The following is a 25,982-nucleotide window of genomic DNA, read 5'->3' on the forward strand; positions in this document are numbered from 1 at the left end:
CTGTGAAGTATATGCCTCATGTTGCAAAGGGTTTTATTTCTCGCTGACTTGAGTATCGAGGGAAGCTTCCCATTTTTTGCTTCCCTTTTGCCCACTCGTGTTAAACACTGCTTTTTTTTTTATTCAAGCACAAAATAAAAATGAAAAGTAATGGAATTTATCTGAATACTTTGCGGCCATGCTGTAAACTTTGCAAACCACGTAGAGTCGCCATTTTCCTACTATGGAATAGCTGCAACTCAGTTTTAATTTCAGGTAATACTCATAAGTAAAGAGTTATTTATATTAGCATTATTGATATTAAGAATATCATATCAAATCCCATTCATTCAATAGCGATACTTGAAGTTGAAGTTTTGAATGTCAAATTAGATTAATTAGAAATGATATACATGTTCAGCCAGACTCCGTTTTTCACATACACAAAAGTTTTCCGATTTACTTTTGAATACACAAAAATTAGGTCTCCCGTTTTTACATTCCGGAAGATTTATTCGTTTTCAAAACGAAAACATATTCGTTGAAGAAATGAAAAGTAAATGGCTTTTTATACATCGAAACGAACCTTAATTGGAAAAGAAAAACGAGGGGGAACGTTGTGAGTTGCTGCGGAGACCGCAACTCTACATTTATACCCGATACTAAGTCAGTATGGCTCTCCTCCGGCAGACGCCGCTAATATTAAGCGACACGACAAAGAGTGCGTGCGAGAGAGACAGAAAATCAGTCTGAGCGTGACGTCGGGCGCTGCGTAGCCACTGCAAATTGAATTGTTGCTTTTGGCTATAAAAATTATGTGATCTGATCCAGATTCAGCAATCTGATAGATATGACATGTTCAGACACGTTTTCTGTTTCTCCCGCACGCACTCTTTGTCACTCAATGTAGCCATACTGACTTAGTATCGGGTATAACTGTAGAGTTGCGGTGTCCGCAGCAACTCACAACGTTCCCCCTCGTTTATATTAGGTACGTAAGGTTTCGAGCGATAGAGAGCAATACATATTTTGTTTGCGTTTAACAATCGAGCTCCTTAAATGTCTATCATATTAAATGTAATATATTATTTGCCAACAACATAATAATTATTACTATGTACATAAAATTAAGACAACCATATAATATCTGTAAATATTGTACATATGGGCATTTCCAAGATGTCGAACGGGACAATCGTACACTTTACAACTGGTAAGCAGCTAAAAATGAGACGAATTTTCAAAATTATTTTTCTTCTATAAAATTTCTTTTGATTAATTGATGCTATGGCCATTCAAGATTTTTGCAAAAACCCAATGAATTTGCACGGGACAAAAATATAAGAGATTTTCGCGGCGAGCAATTCAAAATTTAGATTCCAGCTAAAGTTGAGGCTATACATTGATGCAAATTTCCGATAAATGTTGTAGTTTATAATTTGTTTTCCGTTTGTCCGTTGTGACGGACATCTAAAATTTCTGTTTGCTCAGGCACAAATAAATACAATACCACAACAAATATGATTTGTAGCTTTTTTTTCTTGGCTAAAATCAGGCTAAGAAATATATCGTTTACCGATCATTTTCAGTGGTTTGTTAGATATGTACATATGTAGTTCAATACGTCAGAAAAGACTTTGAGAAAAAATGTTTTCAAGAATCATCTTTCTAATTGGAGAAAATAATAAACGAAAAATGAGTATACAAACACCATTAGATAAAAGCTAATGAAATTATTATTATTATATAAAGCTAATAAATAGTTAAAACTAGGTATTAACAAAGTATGGGGCTGGTTATAAATTAGTGGACTGTATACTCTTTTGAATATTGAGCTTATTTATTTATATTGGTTATTTAATATTGGTGGTTATTACAAGGTGTTTTACATTTACATAGGTACATATGTATCGACGCCCCCGTCGATGATGCGGCGCACAGTGGCGATTTGAACGAAAAGAGGTGGGAAAAGTTGGAGATTTGTTATTTTTGTCAAACCATCTAAAATTTTGGTTATTTTTAAACTTTGGATGGGCTTTTAAAAGATATATCCTTAAATTTTTCCGAGATTTCTTTTTGTATATGTACATATGTTTCTTGAACTATTTCATATAGCAAGCTGAAACGGCGGAATTCCCTACTGAGGGGCGGTACAAGCTATGCGCGCGGTTGGTTTCATCTATGTACATACATATGTATAACTTTCTACTAACTTCCACTCCACAAAAGAAGTCGAGCCAAAAGGGAATTGAAAGATCATGCGATGCGACGGTCCAATGCAAAACGGTACACATCGATGTACATATGTGTGTGCAGCTGCGGGTTTTAGCTATACGTGTGAGAACATTAAAGCTATGTTTTGGACACAAGCAATAACAACACAGCTATGCGCGTAAAAATAGTTACTTAGGCGATGTACTACAATCATGAGCGTGTAAATAGGTCAATCGCAATATACATGAACATTGAATTAAAAAACTACGAGGCTCATTTCTCAACAGTCGGTTTTGCCAATTGCAAAATATGAGTTCAAGGATCTCAGAACCTATAAGCGCCAGAGCAACCAAATTTGGTATCCACACTTCTGTGATATCGGACCTTGACCGTTTTGTGTCAAAGTTTCGCCACACCCCCTTCCGCCCCCGCAAAGGACGAAAATCTAATCTCAGAGACTATTAATGGTAGAGTAACCAAATTTAGTACCCGCACTCCTGTTAGATCTCACTATAAAACGTTTATCTCAAAATTTCGCCCCACCCCCTTCCGCCCCCAGAAAGGACGAGAATCTGTTGCATCCACAATATTGCAGATTCGAGAAAACTAAAAACGCAGAATCATAGAGAATGACCATATCTATCAGATTGCTGAGTCTGGATCAGATCAGATAATTTTTATAGCCAACAGGAACAAATCAATTTGCAGTGGCTACGCAGCGCCCGACGTCACGCTCAGACTGATTTTCTGTCTCTCTCGCACGCACTCTTTGTCGTTTCGTTTAATATTAGCGCCGTCTGCCGGAGGAGAGCCATACTGACTTAGTATCGGGTATAACTCACAACTCACAACGTTCCCCCTCGTTAATGTTAATAACTTGGAAAATTAGTATATTAGCCTACAGTGTCATTCTTCCCTCCTTCCGCCTTCGGGTTCGCTGGAGTTTCGAGATCGATACTTAAGAACACCCATATGGAATGGAACTTGCAACAAATATGCTGATTCTAAAAATTTGTATGTGTGCTCTTCTTTAAATACTTCTTGTACCGATACGGAAGAAGATAGGACCATTTTATAGCACAGTGTTCGATGGAAAATGCGAGAGTTTCACAAGCTATTCACGCGTCACAATCTTCGCCCTCTTTCCGACGACTTCCCATAAATTCGCGATCATCAATCATTGTATTTAGAAGTACACGCTCAAATGCGCTAACAGGAAATCAATATATCAACGCATGCCGATGGCACCACTGTCTCAATCACCTCTTACACCAGCACGTGATGGGTTTGGTTTTTGAGCCAACGATTAGGATTTGATTAAACGGGGCAACTCTAAAACTATTGCGGTGCCCTCTATCGTACAATCATTACGACAATTCATATAACTTATTTCTTTTCCATTTCGATTGCTGCTCCGCAACTCAGAGGGGACTCAACTCAAACGGGGAGCAAAAACGTTTCCCTAATCCAAGAGGTCTTATGCGTGGAACGCCTGTGAAGTATATGCCTCATGTTGCAAAGGGTTTTATTTCTCGCTGACTTGAGTATCGAGGGAAGCTTCCCATTTTTTGCTTCCCTTTTGCCCACTCGTGTTAAACACTGCTTTTTTTTTTATTCAAGCACAAAATAAAAATGAAAAGTAATGGAATTTATCTGAATACTTTGCGGCCATGCTGTAAACTTTGCAAACCACGTAGAGTCGCCATTTTCCTACTATGGAATAGCTGCAACTCAGTTTTAATTTCAGGTAATACTCATAAGTAAAGAGCTATTTATATTAGCATTATTGATATTAAGAATATCATATCAAAACCCATTCATTCAATAGCGATACTTGAAGTTGAAGTTTTGAATGTCAAATTAGATTAATTAGAATTGATATACATGTTCAGCCAGACTCCGTTTTTCACATACACAAAAGTTTTCCGATTTACTTTTGAATACACAAAAATTAGGTCTCCCGTTTTTACATTCCGGAAGATTTATTCGTTTTCAAAACGAAAACATATTCGTTGAAGAAATGAAAAGTAAATGGCTTTTTATACATCGAAACGAACCTTAATTGGAAAAGAAAAACGAGGGGGAACGTTGTGAGTTGCTGCGGAGACCGCAACTCTACATTTATACCCGATACTAAGTCAGTATGGCTCTCCTCCGGCAGACGCCGCTAATATTAAGCGACACGACAAAGAGAGCGTGCGAGAGAGACAGAAAATCAGTCTGAGCGTGACGTCGGGCGCTGCGTAGCCACTGCAAATTGATTTGTTGCTTTTGGCTATAAAAATTATCTGATCTGATCCAGATTCAGCAATCTGATTATCGTCATCTATGATTCTGCGTTTTTAGTTTTCTCGAATCTGCAATATTGTGGATGCAACAGATTTTCGTCCTTTGTGGGGGCGGAAGGGGGTGGGGCGAAATTCTAAGATATACGTTTTATATTGAGATCTAACAGGAGTGCGGATACTAAATTTGGTTACTCTAGCGTTAATAGTCTCTGAGATTTGTGGATGCTCCAGATTTTCGTCCTTTGCGGGGGCGGAAGGGGGTGTGGTGAAATTTGGACACGAAACGGCCAAGGTCCGATATCACATGAGTCTGGATACCAAATTTGGTTGGTCTAGCTCTTATGGGTTCTGAGATCCTTGAGCTCATATTTTGCAATTGGCAAAACCGACCATGAAACCTGTGTGTTAGAGAGAGACAGAGCGAGAAAGAGTGAAATTGTTTTCTTGATTCTGGCTATAATAATTCAGATTTTGCACTCTGGAAGATATAGTCGTCCTCTACGATTCTGCGTTTTTGGTTTTCTCGTATCGTCGAAATTGTGGATGCCACAGATTTTCGCTCTTTGTGGGGGCGGAAGGTGGCGGGGCAAAGTTTTGAAATATTCTTGTAGCAGTGACATATCACAGAATCCTGGATCCAAAACATCGTTGCTCTAGCTCTTATAGTCTTTGAGCACTAGGCGCTGAAGGGGACGGACAGACGGAGGCACGGACAGACGGACAGACAGACAGGGCTCAATCGACTCGGCTATTGATGCTGATCAAGAATATATATACTTTATGAGGTCGGGAACGATTCCTTCTGGACGTTACACACATCCACTTTTACCACAAATCTAATATACCCCAATACTCATTTTGAGTATCGGGTATAAAAATAGATGACTTATTTATGCATTAAAATAAACTTGACACCTATATCAGGGTAATTTAATTTTTGCTTTCTTTATAAATAACATAATCCGCCAAAGTACGGGTAAAAACGGAGTCTGCCTGATTATATACGTACATCTAGCTTGTGGATTGTACCTTTTTTAGACAAGAAATTTCTGTCCCGTGCGACAGAGGCTTAAATGAAATTTTAAACGAGGGGAACGTTGTGAGGTGTTGCTGCGACCGGAACTCTACATTTGTACGCGATACCTAGTTAGTATGGCTACATTGAGTGACAAAGAGTGCGTGCGGGAGAAACAGAAAACGTGTCTGAACATGTCGAAGATTTTCGTCCTTTGTGGGGGCGCAGGGGGGTGGGGCGAAATTTTCAAATATACCGGAGTGCGGATACCAAATTTGGTTGCTCTAGCTTTTATAGTCTCTGAGTTCTGGGAAACATATTTTGCAATAGGCACAGCCGACCATGAATAGTGTGTGTTAGAGAGAAATAGAGCGAGAGAAAAGGAAAGTGTTTTCATCATATAGTCATCCTCTACGATTCTGCTTTCTATTTTCTCGTATCTTTAAAATTGTGGATGCCACAGATTTTCGCCCTTTGTGTGGACGGGGCGAAGTTTTGAAATATACTTGTAACAGTGACATATCAAAAAAGTCAGGATCCAAAACTTCGTTGCTCTAGCTCTTATAGTCTTTGAGCACTAGGCGCTCATAGGGACGGACAGACGAACAGACAGACAGGGCTGAATGGGCTCGGCTATTGATGCTGATCTAGAATATACGTATATACTTTATGGGGTTGAAAGCGATTCCTTCTGGACGTTACACACATACATTTTCACCACAAATCTAATATACCCCTATACTCATTTTGAGTATCGGGTATAAAAAGTTTAGTTTTAGTTTTAATGTCCGATCACTCCACGATTTCTTCCTGTTAGTCCGAGAATGGATTTTGTAGCCAGTCCATAGGTTGCAGGTTAAACTTCGCAATATACTAATTCATTTTTTCTGCTAATAGCTTTAAAACCCATCCCCAATTTTCTGCATAACATTTGGAAACATTATATTTTTATACCCGATACTCAAAATGAGTATAGGGGTATATTAGATTTGAGGTGAAAATGTATGTGTGTAACGTCCAGAAGGAATCGTTTCCGACCCCATAAAGTATATATATTCTTCATCAGCATCAATAGCCGAGTCGATTGAGCCCTGTCCGTCCGTCCGTCTGTCCGTCCCCTTCAGCGCCTAATGCTCAAAGACTATAAGAGCTAGAGAAACGATGTTTTGGATCCGGATTTCTGTGATATGTCACTGCTACAAAAATATTTCAAAACTTCGCCCCGCCCACTTCCGCCCCCACAAAAGACGAAAATCTGTTTGCATCCAAAATTTTAAAGATACGAGAAAACCAAATACGCAGAATCGTAGAGAATGACTATATCTTTTTATTATTATTTTTTTTTTTTTTGAATTGGATCGTATTATTATTATAGCCAGCATCAAGAAAACAATTTCATTTTTTCTCGCCCTGTCTCTCTCTAACACACACGTAGCATAGCCGGCTTTGCTTAGAGTAAAACATTAGCGCCTAGATCTCAGAGACTATAAAATACTAATATATCGGACCGAGACGAGTTTGTTTCAAAATTTCGCCACACCCCCTTCCGCCCTCGCAATGGACGAGAATCTGGGAATATTCACAAATCTCAGAGATTATTACCCTGTTAGACTATCAGAGTACTGTGGCACCGTCCACCAGGAGCCATCTATCTGTGACTAGACTTGATGATGACTATGATACACACCAATGGTGCATAGGTGGACAATGCTGAATTACGTTAAACATTTTCATCTTGACTAATCGTAAAATAAAACATAAAGATAAAATCAATGGTATTCCGCAAGGTTCGCCATTATCAGTAATACTGTTCCTAATAGCCTACAATAAAGTTTGCCATACAATAGAACCCCACAAGGGCTTCCAATTCTTTTCTTACGCAGATGACTTTACAATTGTTAAAAAAGTTAACAAGAAAATAAACACGGTGAACAGATAGTATGTCTGGTGGCTGGTGCGATTATTCAGGAGCACAACTATCAGTTAGTTAATCCCAACACCTACATATGAGTATTTGCAAAAATGGAGACACATGAACTCTATCCAATACGCTGAATGACCTCGTTATGTTCAAAAATACTATTGCCTGCCATTTTACCGGAACGGCCCACCCTCTAAAATGAGAAAACTAAAGTCCCTTTATCATGCTGATTTAAGGAGTGTGTTTGGTGCGTTCCGCATGACATCCATAAACAACTTCCCATTCGAAGTTGAACTGAAGCCTATCGAGTACAGACTGCAGTTCACCACTGAACAGGTCTCAAAGTCTTTTATGCAAAAATGTATAAAAACTAAGAGTCTCTAGTATTCCTTCAACCATACACAGGACATACAAATTCCGCAACCATTACGGATTATCCTCGCCCCACCAACTAACTACCAAACTTAACCTATCGATATTCCACCAATGCAGCTCTCATGGTCTCTGAGATCTAGTCGCTCATTGGGACGGGAGACAGACGGACGGATAGACAGACAGACATGGCTATATCGACTCGGCTATTGATGCTGATTAATAATATATATTTTATGGGTTCGGAAAAGCTCCCTTCTGCGCGTTACACACACCCACTGTCACCGCAAATCTTATATACTCGTATACTCTTTTTGCGTATAGGGTATAAACGAAGCACGCAGAAATTTGACGGGAAATTACGTTTATTTTGTTGTTGTACGCTGTTGTAATGCTCGCCGACATAGCTCTAGTCCAGGAGCCCTGGATTGCGACATGCAATTCAGTGGCCGGACTAAAGTCCTCAAATCACAACCTGTTCTACACAACATCGGTAAGCAGGAACAGAACCGTCGTACTCGTACGAAAGGGAATCCATGCTTACCTTATGTCTTATTACAGCACGGATGACCTGACGGTTGTGATGCTGGAATGTGAGGAAAAGCGCCTTCTGGTGGCTTCCTGCTACATGGCTCACGGCAGACCCGCACCACCCGACGAACTCAGGAGCCTGGTGACAGAAGCCGGCACCAAAAACTATCAACTCGTCATCGGGACGGATGCCAATGCCCACCACACTGTGTGGGGAAGCACCGACATCAATGATAGAGGTGAGTCAGTCTTAGACTTTATACTAGCAACTAATCTATATATAGCAAACGTCGGGGAGGAGCACACCTTCGTAGGTCCGACCTCGTCCAACGTGCTAGACCTAACACTTGCAACGGGAAACAGTACTACGGTATCTGGCTGGAGGGTCCTTGACAGACCCTCCGTCTCAGATCACAGGTACATTCAGTTTAATTGCGACTTCAAACATTCTTCGAAGGTCATAGTCTATAGAAACCCCTGAATACAAACTAGGAAAAGTTAAAAAAGACAGTTACTTCGAAGCTCGCGAGTCCGGGCACAGTAAAATCCGTGGAGGACATAGAGAAGTCTCTAGAGACCCTATCCATCGCGTTGCTGGACGCCTACCACACATCGTGCAAACCCTCGAGGACGAAGAAGAGGTCCAAGCCACTCTGGTGGAGCCGGGATCTCTCTCTTCAAAGGGACAACCTCAAGGAATTCTTTAAGATCGCAAAACAAGCGAACGAAGGAATCGTCTATGAGGAATACAGACTCCTACTCAGGAGCTACAAGAAGGAAATACGTAAAGCACAACGGAACTCGTGGAGGACCTTCTGCTCCAACATCGAGAAAGTGCCAGAAACCGCACGGCTACTGAAGCTGCTCTCTAAGCAGCCTACCATACAAAGCCAATTAAAGCTAGATGACGGACAGTGGACAGAGGGCAGTGACGAAGCCCTAACAGAACTAATACATTTCCCTGGTTGCACCGAGGTCGCTGATGCCAAAGAGCACCAGGACCTAGCAACCGAGGAACAACACCCCCCAACAGATCTGTTAACCACCAAGCGAATCCACTGGGCAATAGACTCCTTTGCGGGCGCAAAAGCACCAGGACTTGACGGGATATTCCCAGCCATGATGCAGGTGACCAAAGAGGCGATTACGCCATGGCTCTCCGCAATATTCACAGCTTGTATAAGTACTGGCTATATCCCTATCCAATGGAGAACCTCGAGAGTTGTCTTCCTCCCAAAGGCATGAAAGTGCAGCAATGCGAGTCCCAAGGACTATAGACCGATAAGCCTTACCTCCTTTATATTAAAAACACTAGAAAAGCTGCTGGACTTACACATCAGGAATGAGGTAGGGGGACTGATGTCAACCAACCAGCATGCCTATACTAAAGGGAAATCGGTGGAGACCGCACTACACTCGGTAGTAGCTACCATTCAGAAAGCCCTTCACAATAAAAAGTATGCACTGGGAGTATTCGTGGACATCTCCGGAGCATTCAACAACGTGGCTACGGAAGCAATAACAAATTGCCTGGTAGCGACTAATACACACCCAGCAATCAACCTGTGGATAAGGAACCTCCTATGGTGAAAGAGGCACACAGAGGCACACCCCAGGGTGGAGTCCTGTCGCCCCTCCAGTGGAATCTGGTGGTCGACGACCTCATCAAGAGATACGAAAGGAAGGCCCCAATAATAACAGCTTATGCGGACGACATAAGCATACTTATTACGCGTGTTTGCCCATCGACCCTCAGCTCACTAATGGAACGAACACTCAGGGAGATACGCGACAAGACGGACCTCATCCTCTTTACCAAGAGGTACAAGGTACCGATATGGACCCCCCCGAAGATCAATCAAACTAGGCTAACCCCAAAAACACAAGTCAAATACCTGGGCACAGTACTGGATAGTAAACTGGCATGGAAACCCAATGTATTGGAAAGGGTGAAGAAGGCCACCATTGCGCTTTATGCATCCAAGAAGATGCTCAGCAGCACATGGGGCCTGTCTCCGGCTCTGATGCATTGGATTTACATCTCGTTGTTGCGATCAACTCTGCTGTATGGAGTCTTAGTGTGGTGGCAAGCTACTGGAAAGAAAACGTATCATAAGCTTATGGAAAGGACTCAGCGACAGGCTTTGCTCTGTATTACAGGGGCGCTGAGGTCAACCCCAACAAAAGCACTCGAAACCCTACTTGGAATCGAACCCCTAGACATCCACGCCCGTCTGACTGCAGGAAAGGCAGCACAACGCCTCATCGCTTCAGGAAATATGTCACCACAAGAATACGGGCATAGTTCAATTGGAAGGGAAATGAACAGATCAAATGATTACATGACCCCCCAAACATGCCTTGACGTAAAAACAACTGCATCTTTGGGACCTGAAGACTGGAAAATCGGAAGAGACCAAACGGAGCAATGTATATACGGACGGCTCCAAGATGGACGGAGGAGTAGGAGCGGGCCTATACTGTACAGACCCTGAGATAAGGCTGTCATATAAGCTACCGGACCATTGTAGCATATTCCAGGCAGAGGTTTTTGCCATCAGGAAAGCAGCAGAGGTCGCTCTTCTCACTGAAAGAGCACACGATGCGGTTAACCTATTCGTCGACAGCCAAGCGGCGATAAGATCCATGCAGTCGTCCGCAGTCAGTTCCAGAAATGTCTTGGCGAGCAGGGAGGCACTAGATACCCTAAGCACGACAAAGTCAGTGCGGATCTACTGGATTCCCAGCCACCAGGGCATCGAAGGAAACGAGACGGCGGACGTACTAGCTAAGGAAGGCGTCGGGCTGGCGAATACGAGAACCGAGAACGTGCCTGTCTCCCTCAGAACGCTGCAAAGCGATCTAGAAAAGCAGGCCGGATCACAAACCGAAAGTAGGTGGAGGAGTACCACCGCCTGCACAACCTCGAAAAACATGTGCAAGGACCGCAATGACAAACTCAGCCACTACCTGCTGCACCTACCACGGAAGGACTGCAGATTATTAGTGGGAATATTAACGGGCCACTGCCTGGCTGCGGCGCATGCAACAAAGCTAGGAATCACAAACAGAGACAGTTGTAGGAAATGTGACGAACATGGGGCAACCGAAACCCCAGAACATCTTATCTGCAACTGTCCTGCTCTCTTAAGGGCAAGGAGGAAGTACTTGGGCGCGCCAGTGCTGGCATCACTGGAAGATGCCTCCAAGAGGATGCCACAGCAACTACTGGCCTATGCGAAAAATACCTCGATCCTCGAGGACTTCTAAACCCCCTAAACACTGCCGCGCGCGCCCCCCCCTATCCGGACAACTAAGGGCCATACTGGCCTATGTGGGGCCCCTCTGAGGGCCGTCCGGGTCAACCTAACCTAACCTAACCTTTCCAAGTTTGATAATACCAGTAAAATGACAACGTGTTAAAATATACCAACAGTTTCCTTCCTGAGAAAAAAAAGTCCGTCTATGTATATAATTCTAATCGTACACACGAACTCGCATTCCCCAAAGCAATGCCCTTGGGAATGGAGAGAACCCAAAACAGAATCGCTTCGTACTCCTAATGGTTTTTAGGGCAAGTGGAGGGTGCAAGGCCTGGCGTGGCTGCGAAAAGGGGATGCGGGTGCAGGATATTCTTTGGCTTGGCGCCATCCTAAATAAACAATTTAACAATTTGAAAATTCCATTTATTAACCTTTTCCCCTTAATAAACTTTCAGACTTACGCACTCAAGCACACATACACATAATCCAAAATGCTGCTGATTCGAATAACAGGCCAGGAACAGGCCACAACCAATAAGGAGGCGAGAAATGCGAATGAATTGAAAGAAGAGAAAGACAGAGAAAACAGAGAGAACGGAGAAATGTTATATAGGTGATGTAGAGAAGAGAAGCGCAACACAGTAACTTGCTTGAGTGGATTAATAACAGAGTCAACAAGGATAACACGCTTTAATTATGTATGTAGAGGCGAGTCGTGAGGTGCGATGTGTTTGCGGATGAATGGCGTCAGCAGTCGAAAACATCTCCACCAACAAACGTGCAAACAAACGAGCAGACAGCTAGCAAGCTCTGAGGAAGTGCAAGGATGTGCAGCTCCGCGGCAAGGGCTGAACCCTGCCTGGATTCATCCCACATAGAGGGAAACTCCAACTACGTGTGGTGTCCTACAATTCGAAACTAACTCTTGATCTGGAAAATCCCATTTAAATTTTGATGTTTTCGTATTATTTGATTAATTACAAAGGCCAACAGGGATTTTACTGCAGGCCTACACAAAAGTTTAGTTACTAGAAAAATATGCTGGAAGGAACTTTACTCCAAGTCTTCCTAAAATGTCGGCTTATGGTCAAAGTTTAGCGTAATATTAGTGCCTACATATTGGAGAGAGGTGATAGAATCAAGAAAAAATAATAACACAAAATGCAGGTGTATAAATTCGCCTTTCCAGAGTTTCCGACCGCATAAATTATGTACTTATGTATATGTATATATTCTTCAACTAGAGCTAAAACTGGAGCAATCCATTTTTGTATGCAAAATCCTGTTATGTAACACTGAATCCAGTTTTTTTAAAATTTCGCCACACTCCCTCCTTATTACTCATTATTTGGCACTGGGATCCCAAAAACCTTAACGTCGTTCCCTCGTTCCATAGATTTTACTCTTTGGAGACCGTTACTGATGTTTCCTCCAATTTTTTAAAAATTCTTCATTATTCATATTCATATTTATAATAATTACTAGTTACTAGTCTTGTTAATAATAAAGTTTTTTTAACCAGGCCAAATGCAAATATTTGTAAAACAAAATGATCCAGGATTGACTCTTCAAGAAAATTGAAGCACCTATGAAGGAATTTTTTAAAATCCTTGTACCTGTAAAAATACGTTTTGGGGATACCAGTCTAGAACCAGTACATGTAGATACACTAGGGAGTAAATCGAAAGTGATCGAGAAAGATACAACTAACAAAGCAAAGATTTATATTTTAAAATTCATGAAGGATTTTCGGTGCTCCAGAAATGGAGATAAAAAAAATAGGCTATGTAAATAACATTGATATAAAATATATGAAACTGCGTACAAAATGTTGTAAATGTCTTGCTTAGACACGCGATCTTATTTATTGGCCGTGGTGTAAGCTTATGTAAGCTTTAATTCCGCGCTTCCGTTTTTCCGTATCTTCAAAATTGTGGATGCCACAGATTTCCGATATTTATGAAGGCTATTTATTTTCGAGCACCGGGTATAACGAGAGTACCTAATGACACTACAGACCAAAAGTGAGGGTACAATACATTTTTATTCATTGAGGAGATTAAAAATACTACATAATAAGGTTGTATCGATTTCAGCAGATTTGAAAAAGTGCTTTCCAGCTTAGAAATTTGAGCTCTCTTTAAACTTTTCCCGACATTGTAAAATCTCGGAAAATTCGAACAGCATGAAACGAAATCCAATAAGCCTGAAACTATATTCCTTCCACTTTGTAGATAGAATTATTCCTTGCATGAACCGTTTAGGGTCTTATGCTCGGATTATAATTCCCTCTACCATATTATATCCACCACTAATTCTCTTCCTCTTATTAAATTACTAATCCTTACACACATTTCTAGTAATTAGTAATTGTAGTGGTATTTGTATTTTGATTGCATGCTTAGTTTCTTAGTAAGTTTAGTGCTAATTTTCCTCGAATGTTAGCTATCTTTCCTGCATGCTCGCGTTCGGCTCGGCTACGCGCCGCGCGTTATGCGGCAGCGCCCCTCGGTCGGTTGGGCGGGAGGAGGGCTGCGTTTTGCCTGGGATCCGCGCGTAACAGCCTTCCGCCGGTTTCACACGGGCCACTTGACGGTGCAGTAACTGCATCGCCTCTTGAAAGATGCAGTCATTGCATATCAACGTCCAAAGATATAGTTCTCAACCGAAAGCTAAATTAGACGATATGAAGAGCCCCTAAAATATGGCGAAAAATGCAAGGCATGGAACTATCGCAACACACAAGAAAATGTCCATATACTAAATAACATGCAGCCGTTAGAAAAATTAGGAGACAGCTTCTTCATCTGCTCTATAGACTCTGCTACTTTGTTCAGTTCGAAGATGCTTGCATTTAAATCTTTGGCAAAACTAAGCCCTCTCTCTCTCTCTCTTTGGGCTGTGTCTAGCAGTTAACCGTTTTCTGTCACATAAATAAAAAAAATAAACATTTAATTATTCAACTGGTTGGCACCATAGATCCAGAACTTTTCCGTCCCGTCCACCACCTTTGGCGCAATGGTGTTTCACTTAAAATTCAAAATCACCGTTTTTACCCGGGTCGCAGACCAGGCGGTGTTTTTGGAAAAAATAAAACTAGTTTTTAATGAGTTTGCTAGTTGGTACTCTGTGAGTGTATATTTCTAGTTATATATTAACATATTTAAATTTCAGATGTATTGACAACGGGACAATAAGTAGCCTGACTTCAAGACGTCAAGATGATAAATGACATGATTGCTATGAAACTTCTCATAAATTCCATGCCTAAGAGTCTAATATGATATAATAGGAATTATTAAATTTGATTTCAATATAGTTTAAACTTGTTTCGTTGCAGGTAATCACCAACATTTTTGGCTCATTCTAAAAAAACGCTCTCCTAAAAGAGTACATGAGGACTATAAAAAATGCTAAGTGGCAGCGTGACTTGCTAAGGGCAAAACTATTGAGATGTTAAACCTTATTACTCATTCAAAAATGTACAAACATAGAAAGGACAGTCTAAAGATGGTATTTAGTATCCCAACAGCTTGAATCGAGAATTGTTCCAAAGGATTTTAAGTTTGTGTATTGTTTAACGGACTAAACTATTTGTTCTTATTTATCACAGCCATGTGAATTTTTTTCACTTACCAGTCGCAATATTATCCCGCTGTGGTTGTGAAACTGTCATTGACTGTTTGATTTGTGGTGTGGATTGCATATATTTCCTTTGAGCATTTATATACTTTGAATCCAGGACGAATGACAATCGAATTGGAAGCAGTTGCAGGGAAAACAGAATCGTATGATTGGGATGACTAACAACTGAAAATAGCCATAATGACACAAATTCTTTAGAATCCCTCAGCTTTCATTTTACTTTGCATGTCGCCCATTGCCTCTTGCAGCTGTAGTGTTGTGTGTTATTACGGAATCACGATGAAGGCGCTTAAAGGCCCAACAGTAACAAAAAAATGGCACGCCAAAAAAAAAAAAATGATCGCCTGATCTTTCGCAGATGTATTATTGCGCGTCGAGACTCGAAGTTATCAATGTCTTTCCCCCACTTCTGCAATGCTCCACGTATACTGGCCGTTTGCTTCGCACGTGTCCGTATCCGACCGCTTTCGCAGGGTGTGGGTTCCTAGGGCTGTTGCCAAAAACCGAACTGCCTTCCTTCTCCTGCAGACTTCTACCTCGACCGTTTCGTGCAAGACCACGTACTCGACTGAGAAACGGAAAAAGCCTCGGAGATGCAGGCAGGCGATGCACGAGGCGACACGATTCCTAAACTACTGCGACAACAGCATTAAATGCGAAGCGACAGCTACAGCCCCAACGACGGGACGATAACCACGACTACGGAAAATGAACGACACACGATGTGCTCGACTACGCAGCCTCGACTAAAAGTGAACCGTGCTCTTTTACCGTCTGACAGAGGCACGTGGCTCGGCAGTAGCTTCGTTCTGGTCCTAATAGTTTAACAGAAACGTTAGACCGTTTACAGTGGATGCTCGGATCCTGTTTAGATGAAACCTGCCACTGTACACTGGGCTGTAGCTGTTCCTAGTTCTGTTAGAAAAAGTAAACAAATAGATTAAAGCTGCCTTCTTGATGGAAGCTTAAGCCGACACTCTGCGTTTTTATTTCCGTTTGTCGTCTTTCGGTGGCGACCACGTGGCCTCCCTGGTGGTTTTGTTACTTCTGTTACTCCAAGTCCCACCCATTGACGTTTGGTTCATGGTTATGGCTAAATTTTCCTCCGAGGCCCACCCGTACGTCGATGCCAATACCGATGCCGATGCCGATGCATGTCCCGATTTTGATGTTACAGGAGAGGTTCCTAAGCGAGACAAAGAGGCAACAATTAATGAAATACGCATACGCATTTTCTGTTGCCTGTTGGCTGCTCTTTCGGGAACCTACAAAATGGAGAGTATAAATTTGAAAACTGCTTACCACAAGAACAGTTCAGAGTTTCTGAGGATAACATTACAAATCCAGTATGAGCCACGTGCTATGTCAGAATAATCCAAAATCTGTCACCCCGTCAAGTTTCCCCTTTCATAATAAACATTGCTCTGTTATACTGAAATACGTACCACATTTGACTGGTTTCCCTTAAAACTGTTATACAAATTTTTCTCCAGCTGAATACATAAACTGAAGGAAGAAGGTACATATTTAACCATGTAAAAGCAATGGAAGTGATGTGATATTCGCTTCCTCAGCTGTTTACTGAGAATTTTCAGTACCGTAAAATTCGTAATTCGTAAAATATGGAGGTTTCTGTTTATGGAAAGGGCGTATTAGTCGAACGACTTTGGAGAACAGTGTATCCATTTTAATAGTAGGAAAGTAACAATAAACGGTACAATTGTTTACTACCTATGTATGTACCTACATACAGTGCTTACCATAATAAAAGCTTTTAAAATGCACATAGAGCGCCATAATTTAAGCTTTGAGTAAAAACCTTGTCCTGGGTTATTATACCTTTTTGAGTCTTTAAATTATTCCAGAAGATGCATTTTTGGCGTAAGTTGGACACGTGACTAAAAAATTTACTTCATATTTATGGTAATCAAATTAATTTATAACGAAAAATGTTGTCCCAAAAAGCTCGTCCATTAACAATCCACGTCTGGTTATAGATGGATGGCAGGGCCGAAACTGTCCATAAAGCTTTTGGGGAAATGATATTCCGATAGCTGAATAATCGAATTGAACAAATTACGGGGTATTTACCAGGAAAAAATCCAGATCTGAATTTCATAGACAGCCGTTTAGTTTTAATAGTTAGACTATTTTCACGAATATCTCTGTAAATAAGAGATACATATGTAAATGTGTATGTCAAATGTACATAGTAATTAAGGGTGGATTGTAAAGTGTTTCCTGTTTCATTAATCGATAATCCATACTCTTGAATGAATTTTTTTGCAATATTGTCGGGCTTCCCAGCCCGATATTTAGTCGTCAAATCCCAAAATTATAGCCACCGTCCCACTTTCTTCGTTCCTGCAGTTGCAGGATCTAGGCTGCCCTCGCTCCTTATCTATCTTTCTAGCAGCAACCCCGGCTGCTCAAACACCATCCTTCTATGTATGTATTGTTTTATCGTTCTTGCAACCACATACTTTCGCTTTCCTCTAACCGTAAATTGCAGGGAAAAATTTAGCTGAAAAAATCAATAGCATGGGGAGTTGAGAAAAACTTGATACATATCGTTAGGATTTGTAAGGATAGATGGAAATGTAGTCGATATTATTATTTGAATAAGAAAAAATAATCTAGCAACACAGTCTTGCATTATACTCATATGAGTATAAACTCATTTAGTCATATGTATACTCGCTATCACTCTGAAATGAATGTTTAACCGAGCCACTACGTGTCTCTTCGTTGGCTCCGGTTTATACATACATATATGAAACACATGTACATACATACAACGGTAAAACTCAACATTGCTAACATTGGTTATGGGCCCAGAGTTCGTTGTTTCGGCTTAATAACAGAATGTAAAGCGGCTAAGTTTTGGTGTCGTTTGTGCTACATATATTGTCAATAGTTAACATAATATGGTGCGCGTATTAACGCGGAATCAATTCAAATCGAAAAACGTGATGAGAACCATTACAACGTATGGCACAAGGCCTTATACTCATGGGATAAAGTGTGAGGAAAAAAGAGTGGCGATGATGGCGCAGCAGTCGAGAAATAAGACGAGGGGGAACGTTGGGAGTTGTTGCGGCGACCGCAACTCTAAATTTATACCCGATATGGCTCAGTATGGCTCTCCTCTCGAACGACAAAGATTGCGTGCGAGAGAGACAGAAAACATTTCTGAACGGTCATCGGTCATCGGTCGCTGCTAACCACAGCAAATTTTTTTGTTTCTTTTGGTTATAATAATGATCCGATCTGATCCAGATTCGGCAATCTGGTAGAAATGGTCAAGAAAAGAAGAAATTGTTTCTCGTCCTTTGTGTTGTTGGAATGGGGTGGGGCGAAATTTGAAAATACATTTGTAAAGGTTCGATATCACAGGATAGTGGATACCAAATTTGGTTGCTCTATCTCTTATAGTCTCTGAGATCTAGGCGGTCACTTTTTGCGGAAGGCAACGCCGACCTTGAAACGTGTGTGTTAGAGAGAGACAGAGCGAGAGAAAATTAAATTGTTTTCTTCATTCTTGCTATAATAATAATACTATCCGGTTTAGATTCTAAAGTCTAACGATATAGTCATTCTCTACAATACTGCGTTTTTGGTTTTCTTGTATTTTTACACCCGATACTCAAAATGAGTATTGGGGTATATTAGATTTGTGTTAAAAGTGGATGTGTGTAACGTCCAGAAGGAATCGTTTCCGACCCCATTAAGTATATATATTCTTGATCAGCATCAATAGCCGAGTCGATTGAGCCATGTCTGTCTGTCCGTCTGTCCGTCCGTCCGTCTGTCCGTCTTTCCGTCCCCTTCAGCGCCTAGTGCTCAAAGACTATAAGAGCTAGAGCAACGATGTTTTGGATCCAGACTTCTGTGATATTTCACTGCTACAGGAATATTTCAAAACTGTGCCCCGCCCACTTCCGCCCCCACAAAAGGCGAAAATCTGTGGCATACACAATTTCGACGATACGAGAAAACTAAAAACGCAGAATCGTAGAAGATGACTATATCTTACAGAGTGCAAAATCTGACGCAGATCGTATTATTATTATAGCCAGAATCACGAAAACAATTTCACTCTTTCTCGCTCTGTCTCACTCTAACACACAGGTTTCATGATCGGTTTTGCCAATTGCAAAATATGAGTTCAAGGATCTCAGAACCCATAAGAGCTAGAGCAACCAAATTTGGTATCCACACTCCTGTGATATCGGACCTTGACCATTTTGTGTCAGAATTTCGCCACACCCCCTTCCGCCCCCGCAAAGGACGAAAATCTGAGGCATCCACAAATCTCAGAGACTATTAAGGCTAGAGTAAGCAAATTTGGTACACACACTCCTTCAAGATGTCACTATAAATCGTTTATCTCAAAATTTCGCCCCACAAAGAACGAAAATCTGTTGCATCCACAATATTGCACATTCGAGAAAACTAAAAACGCAGAATCATACATAATAACCATATCTATCAGATTGCTGAATCTGGATCAGATCAGATAATTTGTATAGCCAAAAGAAACAAATCAATTTGCACTGGCTACGCAGCGCCCGACGTCACGCTCAGACTGATTTTCTGTCTCTCACGCACGCACTCTTTGTCGTGTCGTTTAATATTAGCGGCGTCTGCCGGAGGAGAGCCATACTGACTTAGTATCGGGTATAACTGTAGAGTTGCGGTGTCCGCAGCAACTCACAACGTTCCTCCTCGTTGAAATTGTGGATGCCACAGATTTTCGTCCGGTGTGAAGTGTGGATACAAAATGTCTTTGCTCTAGCTCTTATAGTCTCTGAGCACTAGGCGCTCATAGGGACGTACAGACGGTCGGACGGACTGAAAAAGATAAGAAAATGAATCACTAGTCGCTCAGTTTGTGGCAGTGAAAGTTTCATTTTTGATAGCTCAAAAACGGATATTTTGCAAGCCTTTTATGATATCTTTTGCGAGACTTTTGCGAGACTTTTGCGAGCCTTCTATGATATCTTTTGCGAGACTTTTGCGATCCTTTTATGATATCTTGTGCGAGACTTTTGCAATATCGTTTGCGAGCCCTTTATGATATCTTTTACGAGCCGAAAGTAACATGAAAAGGGACGCAAAATTGTATTTTGTTTTTATAATTTTTAATTTATCTTAAGTTAATTTTTATAGTACAATGAATAAATGAATTAGATTAGTAAATTAAATTTAATTTTGTGTTGCCCCTTCGACACTCTGTCCTGGGCGTACTGGAAGAATTTTTGAGTTATTCCGTCGAAATCAGCATCTTCTAAAGAAAATCGTTCCTTAAATTCCGCTGTAAACAAATAATCATGGGTATTATATCACAATATACATATTATTAATTTGAAAATAATACTTACTACGGATGGCTAGAGTAACCCGCAAGCATCTACTACACTTTTTCGGTTCTGTGCCTCGCCAAGACCATTGTCGTGCGACCTCGTCGGATACAATGGAACGCCAAGAGCTCCGAATCCAAGTATCAAACGCCTTTTCGCCCGACATCATTAACTCTGTGATCTGTACAGAATTATATTTACATAAATATAGTTTTCAAATTTAGCTCGCGAGTTTCACGCAAAACACTTACCACATTTTTGAAGAAATTTTCTTCCTGCAAGCTATGCTCGATTCTTCTATTGTTGTGAGCGGTTAGCAAGGCAGAACTTCTTTTGGTTTCCGGATCTCTCCACAAACCTTGGTCTTAATGGAGCCAATTTCGGAACGAAGAGCCACCATTTACGCTGTGTTTCGGTCCAGTATATTAAACATTATGTCAATTTTTTATCCAGGTTATTTATTCCGTAGAGTTTATTTAGTAAAAGGTTAATTTTTTTGTCCAGTTTATTAATTTTTTCTTTGGTAGCTGTAATTAGAAATAATTTTTGAACATTTATTTGGCCAATATGAAGAAATTTTCTTACGTGTCTGCTGGGTGTCTGGAACATACTCATTTAGTTGTGCAATATTTCCGGAATCCATGTTAAACAAGTCCGTATAATTGTTCATCCATATATATATATTTATACTATACTATTAAATAAATAATAATTTACTCACCGATTTTTCCTTTTTTTCACTATTTTGACGAGGGACTCCACGTTTACGTCCTTCTGCTACGGTTTTCAATCACAAAATAACACACAAACGTAAAAACGGCGGCGTTGTGCCGGGCCGCAATTTGACATGTTCGTGGATGTTCTACTATTACGTGATCCGGCGTTGCGTGTGTATCGTGCCCGTTTTTAATTTAGTCTCGCATTTAGCGAGACTTCACCCGTACCTAGCTATTTTTTCCGTTATGTTTCACTTTTCTGTCCATTTTTCACCCGTTTTTAAGTCCGTTTGTGATAGTTTTGCGAGACTTTGTCGTCACTCGGTTTTCGTCCGGTAAATGCTCTTTTCTGAGTCCGTCTGCGAGCATTTTCCGAGACTTCACTCATCGCTCCCGGATTTTTATCATTTCTAAGTCCGTTTCCGGACATTTTATGATAGTTCCGTTTTACTATCGCTGGATAGCAAAAACCCGAACATGCTTGCGGGCGAAACCGGTTTAATAATTTACGCTGGGAAAAATGATTTGTAGTTTGCAATTTTTTTTTGCTAAAATTTTCGTGTTACTTAAAAATTTAAATAAAATAAGAAAATAATAGCCTTTTAAGTTACGGGAGAAATATCTTTCGTTTTGAAACTGGGAAAAAATATCAAGCTCGCATTGCTGACAAAATATCTCATACGTTTATGTTATATTTTTCAAATCTACTTATGTCACAACTCGTTAATGAGCAATGGGTCGGCTGTTGGTCAGATATTGAATTTCCTGTCTTAGCTAAAATTATTTTCATGCTAGAAAATGCCACCTCGCAATTTTATGTCATACCGAACATTCAGTATACATATGTACATTAGGGTTGCGCCTATTTGTATGGGCGAAAAAAATGTGTCGGAACCAAAGGTCTCAGGGTCTCAAAATGTTCCTTTTAGTATAAAACAATAAAATATAAAGTTTAAGCCCGATTCAACAACGTTTACGAACGAGTTGAGGTCAAAATTGAAAAATGCGATATTTGGTCCAGAAGTCGTTGTTTGGCATTAAGTCAAAATTTATAAGTGAATACATTAAATTTTTTCTTTTACAAAATATCAAAGTAAATTCATCAATTATTTTAAAAATAAAAAAAATTATTATTAAGCTTCGCTGAAGCGAGCTTTTAAAAGTGAACAATCGATGGTCTGATTGTTAGAAAAAAATGCCGCCAAATTACTTGCTCGAGTAAATTTGCTCAATTAACTTTGGCTAAAAATGGAAAATGAAGATAAAGGTACATATGTAGTATCTAATGTATATAGTTATTTTATGTGTAGTCCCAAGTTAAATGTCCAATTTAGGTGAATTTTTGTAGAAAACTTAGCTGCGTCCCCTGTGTTTCGAGAATATAACAAATGAACTGAGTTCTTCTGAGAAAAACTAATTACGTGAATCTTTACCTACAAATGTTGTAATTGACTGGAAAGTATTAGCTTTGGCTCGTTTTCGCCCCTTTTCTTTAAATTTGTTAATATTCAGGAAAGTTCGAGGTTTTTGCAAAGCGATCTCATCGATATCTTATCGACAAAAAAAATCTGTCTCACATTGGACTTACAGTAAAATTTATAACAACCATTTGGAAAGTGAAAAAAAAAGATAAATAGATCTTTTCAGGCCAGCAGTAGACAGTTTCCGCGCACTGTGCCGGCTCCGCGCGCCTCGGTCCCGGCTCGCTCTCGTGCGCTCGGAGGGGCGCTCGGATCCACAATCCACGATCCACACGGCGCTCACGGCAGAAAAAGCACAATAAGGCATAGAGTTAAGCAGTTACGTTACGACATACCGCGCGAATACCCAATAAATACCTGAACAATATATATATATATATACACAACGAAACCCATCGGCCTTTCCTTTCTGTGACGACTGCTAGGAGTTTAAACTGGAACATACACCTCGCCGTTGGATAATTGAACCTCGATCCGCCCCCCTACAAACATTGGTCCTTCGAGCCGGATCTTCGCCTTCCTCATAAGGAGAAGCTTAGCCCAGCCAGCATCGGCGGATCGCTCCAAGTTCAAGATAAGTAAGCCCAACACCAGTGCAGTGATTTTGTGCGAGTTTTCCATCCCAGTCCGAGTTCCCGTGGCATATGTACAAATTAAATAACTGCGGTAGCGGATTGAGTTTTTAAAAATTGTTTATTTAACTTCTAATTTACAGAGATAGATTTAAGTTGAGGGTCACAAAGGATTCCGGACAAAGGGTTTGCGCGATATTAGTATTTAGTTCGACTTTTCGGTGTCGCTTCTGGATCAAGACTGACTTGAACTTTTTGATCTTTGCATCGTCGATCCCTTTCGGGAATAGTTTTTCTATAAACATCTCAATTGATTTCGCCATCACGAGTATTGGATTTCGTCATCCAAAGAGAGAACTGCAAAATGCCCAAAGTGAAGGATCTGCAGAAAGCCGGGTGTGAGATTGTTTATGAGAAGCCGGGTGTGGGCAAACATTGTTTTTCCATTTAGGCGAGTGTCAAAGATTGGGATTGTGGCGGGAGCCATTGAGATTGTACATCTTAGAAATCAATTAGGCGGAGGCTCAAGATTGAAATTGTTTGTTAAAAAGCCAAAGATTGTTTACAACTCGTATAAGAGCTCAATAGAATTTGGTACGTAAACTCCCCCCATTCTTAAATGTTTCGTCCCGATACATTTTGAAGTTCTGATAGAGCTCTAATTTCTTCTGATAATATTTGAAGGTTGCTTTCCACTATTTCTTCTGTCGGTATTCTTATTGATTTAATAAGTACAAATTTGGTTAATTTATAGCCGAAGTAAAATAACACTAGCAATATCAAAATGATTAAAAATAACGTTGTTAATGGTAAGGCCGTATTACCTAATGTTAAAAGGGGATTTAAAATATTAACATTATCAAAAGAAAATTGTTTATCATTCGATTGTACATAATCAACTAATTCAATTTCGCTATATCTATGATGCGATATGTATTTTAGAATTTTACCCTTATCATTTATGTGGGTTATATTATGTATTATAATTGTGTTGTTGAATATAAGGAGATACTACGTTATTGTTGCCTGAAACTAATATGGCACCATCCTGTATGATGTATATTTGTTTTTTTCCCTTTTTTTAGTGCAGTTGGCTTTAAAGCCATTAAGTAAATTGGTGAAACAGGTCTTCTTTAAATTTATTTGTGCGTAATTGTTAAAAGTTTCACTTTAAAAATTATTCATTAAATAGTATTTCTCCTTACATTCACAAACTTTTTCACTTATAACTAACATTCCATCATTTTGTGAGATGGCTCTTGCATGGTAAAACTTGCAAATAATTTGAGGATATTTTATATAAATGATTATTAAATCTGCATTTCGAATTATTTTAGCCGTTGCAATATCCAGTAGATCAGCCAGTTTAACAGGCTGTTTTTCATGCTTATAAATGTCATCTATCTCATTTTTATTTACAATTTTTGTATTGAAAATGTTTACTTTTAAGAGGGTTATGATATCAACTAAATTTAGTAGGTCAAAAGTTATTAATTTTTAACGATGCTTTCTCAGTATCGTTTCTTCATTGAAGATGACATTTTTTAATGAATTTGATAGCAATTCAATTTCTTTGAAAAATTTGGAATTTATTATAAATTGTTCTCTATAAAAACTCTAATTAGTAATATGGAAAAGTTTGGCGTATGTTTCATAAGTGTAAACGTCTCTGTCGTCTTTGAGCAATAGATAGTCACTATGCGTATAGTCAATTACTTCCGAAGTCGTCAATATAACAAAAGTCAGTATGAGTATATTCGCATACATTTTCTGGAAAAATGGAAAGTATTTCCTTAATATTTAATGTTATCTTTATGTATAATTCTGTTTCTATTGTTGATTATAATTTTATTCGGTCGATTTTCCTTAACTACCTGCTTTTTGTATCGGGATTGAAGTTTATTTCTTTCCCCAAATTTCTTTTCATAAACTACTTCTCCTGTTTTATATTCTTTTTCTCATCTATCTTTGTTATGTAGCTTAAGCATTTTGGTCTAAACTTCCTTAAGTAATATTGGATTATTCTTGTGCTCTATTTTGTTATACAATATGTCATATGGCATTTGATTAGTCGTTGAATGTATCGTCAGATTATATTTCAGTGCACCCTTATTATTATTTCTGAATAATCTGTTAGATTTAGTTCATCCTTGATGCACTGCGCTATTTCTGTTAGTGTGGAATGTACCCTTTCTACCTGACCATTTGAGGTTCTGTGTCTGGGATCAGCATAATAAATAGTTAAGTTACTTCTTTGTATGAATGATCTAAATTGTGCTGAAGTAAAGCTTGGTTCGTTGTCAGTCATTAATGATGTTGCTAACGGAAAGTGATGCAAAATATCCATTACCTTATTTTCAATGTTTAATTTACTTTGGATTTCCTTGACCACCAAGTATTTGGAATAAGAATCTATACAAGTTATGAATTTTAGGTTTTGGGCATAGTATATGTCTAAGTGTAATCGATCTCCTTCTTTTGCTGGAATGGGAGCTTCCCCAAATGGAATTTTTACAGGGTGTCTGTGATATTTATTTTTGTTACAGATCTCACAATTTTTTATATATTCTTTTAATTTTTTGTGTAGGTTTGGCCAATAATACAACTTAGTCATTTGTTTGT

The 25,982-nt window shown here is 39.8% G+C and overlaps 1 protein-coding gene across 1 annotated transcript in view; it reads right to left on the reverse strand.

Moving 5' to 3' along the window:
* The window catches only part of LOC6603374 (neuronal acetylcholine receptor subunit alpha-7), a 277,292-nt gene extending 261,380 nt beyond the window's left edge, over window positions 1-15,912 (reverse strand). The window contains exons 1-2 of the mRNA XM_026990084.1: window positions 15,449-15,912; window positions 15,220-15,393 (exon numbers count right to left, since the gene is read on the reverse strand). The gene's annotated coding sequence lies outside the window, so the exon portion shown is untranslated. The remainder of the gene's footprint in view (window positions 1-15,219; window positions 15,394-15,448) is intronic.
* Window positions 15,913-25,982: the final 10,070 nt, after the last annotated feature.

Source organism: Drosophila persimilis, unplaced genomic scaffold, assembly GCF_003286085.1.
Source record: "Drosophila persimilis strain 14011-0111.01,24,50 unplaced genomic scaffold, DperRS2 tig00000520-arrow-pilon, whole genome shotgun sequence".
In the NCBI taxonomy this organism is placed as follows: domain Eukaryota; kingdom Metazoa; phylum Arthropoda; class Insecta; order Diptera; family Drosophilidae; genus Drosophila; species Drosophila persimilis.